We start from the raw sequence: 9,767 nt of genomic DNA on the forward strand, positions 1-9,767 counted from the left end.
ATTATTGTATTAAAATTTTAATTATGAACTATTTAATTTGTTATTTAGTTTTAGTTTAGATTATGTATAATTTCACTCATTTTATTGATTAAATTAAACTGAATTGTTGATTTGTTGTTCATTATTATATTAATTACTTAATTAATTATAATTTCATTCATTTGTAATTTCATAGTCTTGACAGGTTGTTCATTGTGGTGTTAATTTCATAGTAATATTGGTACTTTATAGGTCTTGATTAGTTGGTTATTGACCTTATTGTTTGATACTTTGATAGTTTGATTTGTTTCAGATATGATTGATATTTGATTGTATTAATTGTATTCAAATGAACTAAAATTCTGTACATTTGATTGTATATTTGAATTGCTGAATTGTTTGTTATTTCTTAAATGATTTTCAGAATGAAGCGGAAACGTACTCCAAATAAAATGCAGAATATCTCTAGTTTCTACACTAAATGTAATCCTCCTAGTCAACAAAATTCTTCTCCAAATGAACAAATTTCCACTCCACATCATGTTAGTGAACAACGTACCTCTTCCACATAGAATTCACCTTAAATTTCCCCTCAAAGATCACCTCAAAATTCTACTCATAACTCACCTCAAAATTCTACTCATAACTCCCCTCAAAATGAAGTGGAAGAATCTTGTACTCTTAATGCTTTGGGAGATGGTGTTAGATTAAGTGAAAATGATCTTGCCAATCTTTTATAGGTGATCAATAATTCAGGGTGACTCACAAGCTTGGAAATCCTGCAATCGCCACTTGTATACATTAGCTACTTATGGCAAATTGTAAAGGAATATAATGGATTCAAACGAACAATAGCTCATATAATTCCAGCAATGGAAGTAACTATGAGTTAGCAGCGTGTGGAATGGCCGAGAGCGGACGGCGAACAACGGGGATTGAACCCGCGCGTGGTGGATTCACAATCCACTGCCTTTGTTTTAAAATTCACAATTAAAAATATCAGGATTGAAACTCTTGTATAATGTCAATCACTTAATCAATCACCGACTAAATAATTGGGAATACATGGTGTTTAGGGTAATTTTACCCCTCCATGTGGCCCAATCAGAGGGTGACACGTGTCAGCCCGGGGATGGTCCAAAATGGACCTATCCCTGTTTGACACGTGTCATTCCGGATATTAGGGGAAAAAAGTCGGCCTTCAGGCCCAAATCCCGAGAAAGCCGTAATACGGCGCAGCCCATTTCTGATTAGGGTTCTGTCACCTGATCAGGGGCACAAATCCCAATGACCCTATAAATAGGGAGATTCCCCTCATTTGGAGGGCACGTTTTTCCATTTTACTACAAACTGTCCCTTTGATAGAGACAACTGAGCTAGAAAACCTAGCAGATCCCCACCTAAATTTCCGCACCTTTTTCTCTCCTTCAAGTTACTAACTTGAGCGTTGGAGGCGGAGCACCACCCAAACGGTGTCTCCGTTGATTTTTTAGGTACAGAAGCCCTCCGGACCAGTCTTCGAGTTGTAACTCTCCCAAGGGACAAAAACACCCAAAACATTTGGCGCCGTCTGTGGGAAGAGTACCTCAAGATGGTTCAAAGTTCTGTACCGATCCTCAATTCTACCTCTCTACGTCCGGGCACTCAGACGGGTACCCCGGACGACATGCAACCGGTTATTCAGCCGGTAGGGTTTGAAATCCCTCAGCGTCCCCCTCAGCCTCAGCTAGAGGTATTCACTGAGGAGGAGGAAGAAGATGAAGATGATGATGTGGAGACCTACACATCTAAGGATGGCTCTCTCATCTCTAAATCCATTCGTTCCAGGGATCAACTGGAACGAAATGAAGACCAGGCGGGCCCAAGCAGGCGCTCATCTGGAAGGCCAGAAGGGGAAACCCAGAAGGCCAAAGGTCAAGCCCCAGTCACCCGAGATGAGCTCATGAAATTCATGAACTCTTTCAAAGGTGAAATCAAGGCCATGATCAACCAAAACAAGGCAGGCTCTAGCAAGAGTCAGCCGGCTAAAAAGACTCCCAATGATGGGAAGAAGAAGAAGCCGGTCAAGGACAGGCAGCCAACTCCTCACCTAAAGGAGAAGGTAGCCGCAAACCTTGACTGGTCCAAGATTCTGATGCCCCGGCGACCCCAGCCGGAGGGCAAAAACGCCTCCACCTTCGATGCTCGAGAAGTCATCAATCGAAGGAGGCAGCAACAGTCTGAGTCAGCTTCTACCTTCAGCTTTCCAGACAGTTTCAAGCAAGCTTCTGCAAGGAAATCTATGTCCTTGCATGAGAGTCGGACAGGCGGTAAATCCGTCAACACCGAACCTCAGTTGATGATAGGGTCTATGCCATACGCACCTCAGGCGCAGTATGGGCAATATGGCCTCCAATTCATGCAGCCACCTCCTTTTGGAGGTCAGGCGGCATATACTCCTGCCCAGCCTCTGGACTGGCAGCTTCGGCTAATGAGGCTAGGCGAACAACCGTCTGCCTTTGCAGCCAATATAACCGAGGCGGCTCAGCCAGCCAAGGTTAAGAATGTACTGGTGGGTACCTATGATGGTACCACCAACCCAGAAGACCACCTGATGGCATATACCAACCTCATGTGCTTACAAGGTTGGGACGATGCCACCTGGTGTCGTTGTTTCCCGGCTACACTGAAGGGCATCGCCCAGCAGTGGTTTGGCAACTTGCCAGCCGGTTCTATTGATAGCTTCAAGAGGCTAGCCTTCTTGTTTGCTACCAACTTCTCTATGAACATTCCTGCCAAGAAGACGAGCCTTGATTTGAGCACCGTCAGGCAGGGTGAGAGAGAAGGGCTACGCTCATATGTCAGGCGGTTTAACCTGGTCAGAATACAGATCCAGGGGCTGTCTGACGAGGTAGCTTTCACAGACTTTTTCAAGGGTCTAAAGGACGGGTCGACCTTTAAGTTCGACCTTGTCCGAAATGGGGCATTTACGCTACAGGCGGCCCTGAGGGAGGCGGAGAGCTACATTCAGGCTACCGACCTCTGCTCGCCTGGTAGCCAGTCAGACTCCAAGAAGTCTGACAAACAAAAAGAAAGCCGGTCTGCTCAGCCGGGTAACAAAAAAGAAGAGAGCAAGAAGAGAAAGGAAGTCTGGGCGGTTAGTGATTCTGACCAGCCGTCCCAGAAGAAAAAGAAAGAGTTTAAACCGTACGTCTCCAAGTACGAGTTTAACAAAGATTGCAACTCCATCCTCATGGAGGTGAAGGATCGGCTGTCTATTGAGAAGCCGAATCCGATGAAGAGTTCCGTCCAGTCGCGGAACAAAAATAAATTTTGCCAGTTCCATGAGGAGGTTGGCCATGACACCAACGACTGCTTCAGTCTACAGCGGACGTTGGACCGTCTGGCTGACAAGGGGCTCCTAAAGTCCTACATCTCTAAGTCCCCTGCCGGGGCAAAGAAGAAGAATAAGGGACAGTCCTCCAAGGCTGGCCCCCAGCCTGCTAGTAGCTCGGAAACCGACAAGGATCCGGTCTACACTATAGCAGGCGGATTTTCATGTGGTGGCCCTACCATCCGGGGCACCAAGAGCCATCTTCGAAAGATGGATAAGGATGATGATGAGCAGGTGTCTGCCTCCTCCACCTTCCCATACGTCCTCATAACTGAGAAGGATAGGGGCAGCGTCCGCCGTCCGCATGACGACCCGATCGTCATTGAATGTAAGGTTGCCAACCAGCTGGTTGGACGGATCCTTATTGACACCGGCAGCTCGTCGGATATTATCAGCCTCCGGTGCCTGCAGAAGCTGAAATACAATGTCAGCAGCATGCATCCGGTTACCCACCCCTTGGTTGATTTTGGGGGTGGGATGGTCTACCCAGCCGGCAGAGTTGACTTGCCCATCCGGCTGGGAGAAAAAGGCCAGGGACGGCATATTGTCGTCAGGTTCTTGGTCGTTGAGGAGTTGACCGCCTACAATATCATCCTTGGCAGGCCAACCCTCAACGAAGCTAAGGCGGTTATCATCCCGTCTCTCATGCTCATCAAGTACGAGCGGGATGACGGCTCTGTTGGTTCCCTGAACGGGGATCAGAAGACGGCAAGGGAGTGCTATCTCTCAGCCGTGAAAGATACTGTGGCCTCAGATGGCCAAGAGAAAGAACCAATAGACCTTGACGATGTCAAGAATGCCAACCCTGCCCCACCAGCCGTTGGAAAGAAAAGAAAAGCGCCTCTGCTGGTGGAGGTGAAGAAAGAGAAGAAATAGCAATCACTGACCGGTGAACGGTCAGACGAGCTCCGTCCCCAACCGGCTGGAGAAAACATTGATCTCGTTCTGGACGACAGCCGTCCAGAGCGTACGGTGAAGGTTGGGACGGTTGCTTATGCTACTCTGGGTGCAAGCTTGCACCTTCTGCTGAAAGAATTCAAAGACATTTTTGCCTTTGAAGTGGAAGAGATGCCAGGCGTCAGCCCGGACCTCGCTGTCCACAAACTCACCGTGGATCCCAAAAAGAAGCCCATCCGGCAAAAGAAAAGAAACCATGGCGAGGAAAGAAGTCAGGCGGCAGCTGCCGAAGTCAAAAAGCTGCTAGACGCCAGGTTCATTCGGCCCTGTAATTTCCCCGACTGGGTGGCCAATATGGTCCTTGTCAAGAAACCGAATGGGACCTGGCGCATGTGTGTTGACTACATAGACCTCAACAAGGCGTGTCCAAAGGACAGTTACCCGCTTCCAAAGATCGACAGTCTGGTCGACTCTACAGCCGGTCACGCCTTGATGAGCTTTATGGATGCCTATTCCGGCTTCCATCAGATACCCCTCTGGAAGAAAGATCAAGAGAAGACGGCCTTCGTCACTGATTTGGGGTTATTCTGTTATACTGTGATGCCGTTTGGCTTGAAGAATGCGCCTGCCACTTTCCAACGGATGATTAATACGGTCTTCATTAATCAAATTGGGAGGAATGTGGAGGCGTACATAGATGACATGATAGTCAAATCCAAGCAACAGGCGGATCACCTTGCTGATCTCCGAGAAACATTCACCACCCTCAGGCGGCATAAGGTCATGTTAAACCCCAAGAAATGCGTCTTTGGTGTTGAGTCTGGGAAGTTTCTCGGATTCCTGATTGATCAAAGGGGGATAGAGGCTAACCCCGAAAAGATACAGGCGGTAATTGACATGAAGTCATCCCGTTCTGTCAAGGAAGTTCAGAGACTAACTGGTTGCCTGGCCGCCTTGGGAAGGTTCCTCATCCGGTCAGGTGACAAATGCCTTTACTTCTTCCAAGCAATCAGGAAGAAGACTAGGTTCGAATGGGGAGACGATGCTGAGACGGCATTCCAGAAGCTGAAAGAGCACTTGCACTCTCTGCCTAGGCTGGTCAGCCCTCTACCTAGGGAGACGTTGTATATGTATTTAGCCGTCTCAGATCATGCTCTCAGTGCCGTTCTCCTTGCTGAGCGAGACGGCGTTCAACTCCCGGTTTACTTCATTAGTCATGTTCTTAAAAATGCTGAACTCCGGTACCCCGTGGTTGAAAAATTTGGTCTTGCTTTGTACATGGCTTTCAAAAAGTTGAAGCCTTACTTTCTGGCTCATCCGGTGGTGATTTACACCGACCAGCCACTCAAGCAGCCAATGTCTACCTTGGAGTCATCCGACAGAATGTTAAAATGGGCTATTGAAATGCAAAGTCTTGAAATCACTTACGAACCGAGAAAGGCAGTGAAAGGTCAGGCGTTTGCCGACTTCATTGTGGAAATGACCCGTCCGGTGGCTCCGGATAATCTCAATCAGGTTTGGAAAGTGTATGTAGACGGGAGTGCAACAAAAACCGGCTGTGGTGCAGGCGTAATTTATGAGTCTCCTGAGGGGGGCAGATATGAGTATGCACTACGGTTCAAGTTTCAGGCCTCAAACAATGAGGCGGAATATGAAGCCCTGCTAGCCGGAATCCGCATGTGTAAGGCGGCAGGGGCAACAAAGATTGACGCCTACTCTGATTCACAGTTGGTCGTTAGCCAATATGAGGGCACATTTGAAGCAACTCACCCGGCTATGATCAAATATCTTCAGGCGGTCAAAGAGGAGGCTGGGTCACTTGAGGAATTTCATTTGAATCAAGTACCTAGGTCTGATAACAACCAGGCGGATGCTTTGTCAAAACTCGCATCCTCCGCCTGCCATGATACGCCTCGGTCAGTCTTTTGGGAAGTACTTGAAAAAAGAAGCATCTATGAAGATCCCATTGGAGTCCTAGACCGAAGCTCTACCTGGATGGATGACATCCGGGCCTATCTCTCAAACGGGACACTTCCTGATTCGCCACAGGAGGCAGCCGTTATGAAAAAGCGAGCTGCAAACTTCGAGTTAAGAAACGGAGAGCTCTTCAAGGCGGGGTTTCTTAAGCCTCTTTTGAAGTGTGTAACCCCAGAGAAGAGGAAGGAAGTTCTCGAAGATTTGCACTCAGGGTTCTGCGCCTCCCATATAGGCGGCAGATCTCTAGCCGTCAGAGCCAGACGACATTATTTTTGGCCCACTTTAGAGGCAGACGCCAAGGAATTGGTGAGAAAATGTGACAAGTGCCAGAAATTTGGCAAACTTATTCACCGTCCGACTACTGATCTGACGGCCATCCACAGCCCAATCCCATTTGCAAAATGGGGCATGGACATTTTGGGTCCTTACACGCCTGCTCCAGGCGGAAAGCGCTACATCTTGGTGGCTGTGGATTATTTTACCAAGTGGGTAGAGGCTGAGGCGGTAAAAAATATCAAGACCTTAGACGTGATCTCCTTCATCTGGAAGAATATCATCACCCGGTATGGGGTTCCTATGTCTATGGTGTTTGATAATGGGCCTCAGTTTGAGACGCCTCAGCTTAAGACTTGGTTGGGAAATCAGGGGATCTCAAGTTATTTTGCATCAGTTGGCCGGCCCCAAGCAAACGACCAAGTTAAAGCCTTCAACAAATTAATCTCAGACGGTATAAAGAAGAAAATTGAAAGAGCCGGTGGCTTATGGGCTGAAGAATTAATTCATGTCCTATGGGCCATCCGGACAGCTGCAAAGGGGGCAACCGGTGAAACCCCATTTCTCATGGTTTACGGTGCTGAAGCCGTCTTGCCCATTGAGCACTATGAGCCGACTCTCCGAGTCATGCTATATGATAAAGAGGCAAACTGGGAGGCAATGCGCCTGGCATTGGACTCACTTCCAGAACGCAGGGGCAATGCCGCCGTGCGTCATGAGATTTACCGTCTGAGAATGACAAGAGCCTACAACAAGAGAGTACACAAGCGTCCTTTGAAAGTGGACGACCTAGTGCTACGGAAAATGGAGGCAACTGGTAGGGCCAATGAGCTTGGAAAGCTAACTCCTAATTGGGAAGGCCCCTACCGGATTTATGAAGTAGTAAGAGATGGCACCTACCGCCTGGAAACTCCAGACGGCAGGCGCCTGCCTAGAACTTGGAACGTAGATAATTTGAAAAAATACTACTTCTGAGATTTTGTAATAATTTTTGTAAACAAGAAGTGTACATTAATGAGAAATGGCTTTTTATTTTCACTTTTGAAGTTTTTTATACCCCGTCTGAATCACAGACGGGTTACATGTTTGTTTTTCTAAGTTTGATACTTGGAAATTGAATTGACGTCTGATTGACGAAGAGGCCAATGGCCAAATAATTAAGCTAAGCACAAAAACGCTTAGTGGCTACACAGCCGGTCTCAAACAAGACCAGAGGCCAATGGCCAGACGGCTGATTTCCCATAAAATCGCCTGTCCCTACACGGACTAAGGCGTCCGGCGACACCCCTCCGGGTGCAATCGTCGCAGAGAGAAGCCGACTTGCTTACTCTACGTACCAATGCAGGCGGCCACGATTGGACGGCTGAATCAACCATTCATAGCCGTCTGCCTGAACAACTTAAGGAATGATCAAGGTTGGAAAACCGGATGTCCATGGACATCAGTCGGCTACCGACTGCATTCCTTACTTAGCGTTTTTCGCATTGAAATTGTACACATCCTCGTTTGGGGCAAAAGAGTTATACAATGGCTAAATGAACTTCACTTAGACGGATATTACCGTCTAGGTAGAAGCGGAAACGCCTGTAAATGTACGGCTGTGCACCTGGTTTGGGGCAATCACTACTGTGATTGATTGACTTACAAACGTATCATGCTCTTTGCAGCATCAGACGTTCCCAAGTCAATCAACCAACTCCACTTGAAACCAAGCACACAGCCGTCCAGGGGCAAGGACAGCCGCATACTTTTGATAAGTTAGGCAAAAAATTGAAAATTGAAGCCGCATGCTTTTGATAAGTTAGGCAAAAAACTGAAAATTGAAGTGCAAACACAAGCGCAAAAAAGATCAAAACCGACTCAGTCGGTGCATCCATTATGTTTCCACCCAGCCAAACGGCTGTGATGGATTAATTGTTATCCAGACCCCGTCCGGGAAAATGAAATTGTTTGAACTAAAACACGGCTCCTCAGCCGGTAAAGATACACATTTACTCGGCACGCAGGCCGGAAAAGTAGAATAAATGGCATACTGCCGCAGAAAAAATAAAAAAAAAAGAAGAAGACTTGGCACACAGCCGCTGAAGTCATTGCCATGCAGGCGGCCCCTCCTGGTCCCTCCCCTCCTCGATGATCTCAACCTCTGGAGCTTCAGCCTCAGCTTCGGCTTCAAGCTCAGGTTGCTCCGTCTCAACCCAGACGAGGAAGGACTCAGGCTCCGGCAGACCCTTTTCTCGCAAGTAGATGACCTCATCAGCATACTTGTGAGCCAGAGCCCAGACGCCATACTCCTTCCCAGGATACAAGGCTTCCCAGGCGATCCTCATCATGACATCATTGTCGGAGGCCATCTCAGTTTCCAGGCGGTTTTGCTCCGCCTCAAGAGTTGCTCGGAAGTTCTCCTGAGCTTTGGCCGCCTCCTCCTCCATTTTAGCAACTTTTCTCTTCTGATCAGGATTCTCTGAAGAGGCACTTTGGAGTGCTTGGAGGCTCTCTTGGGCCTTCTTGAGGTCCTCCCTAAGTTTAGGGAGGTCAGCCTCCACCTGCTTCTTGGCCGCCTCTGCAGCCTCAGCCTTCTGGTTGGCCGCCTGCAGCTGCGACTCCAGCTCTGAGATCTTGGCCGCCTGCGTCATTTGGGTTGCTTTAGTTTTAAGTTCATTAACTATAGAGGTGTGCAAAGCAACGTCATTGGCATTTGTGGCGGACTGATTGGCCCGTCTTACCTCATCCCGTTTGCGGGTGTAAGGACGCTTGAGCCCGTCTACCCGCAGCATGGCCTGCAAAAATGAACAAGGTTAAGAATGCAGGCGGGGAAAGGGACAGAAAAAGTTTTTTTTAAAAAAATGGCTAAGTAAACTACCTCAGCCAGAAGGGTCAAGATACGTTCAAGATTGAACGTCTCAATCCCTGGGATAGCATCCTTATCCCGTTTGCCCACAGCCTCCAGCATGGCCCTCGCATGCTGCTGGACGTCTGGCCAGCGAGGCGATTGATCTGCACCACAATCAGCATCAGATTGAGTTACTAAAGCAGCGCCTATCTGGTTCCGACCGTCTAAGGATGACGTTTGCTGGGAGTGTGATTTCACTCGCAACGGCCATCCCAGTTCAGGCGGGGATTCAAAAGGATTCTTACCTGCAGAGTCGGCGCGGCGAGAGCCGCTGGCATCCGTTGAGAGCCCCCCGGTTGCAGGAAGACGGAGGGCCAAATCTAGGCTAAAGGGGCCTGCCACCTGCTCATTTCTCCCCCCAACCCTCATTTGCCTCCC

This window comes from Chenopodium album, chromosome 19 (assembly GCF_948465745.1).
Source record: "Chenopodium album chromosome 19, dcCheAlbu1.1, whole genome shotgun sequence".
Taxonomy (NCBI): domain Eukaryota; kingdom Viridiplantae; phylum Streptophyta; class Magnoliopsida; order Caryophyllales; family Amaranthaceae; genus Chenopodium; species Chenopodium album.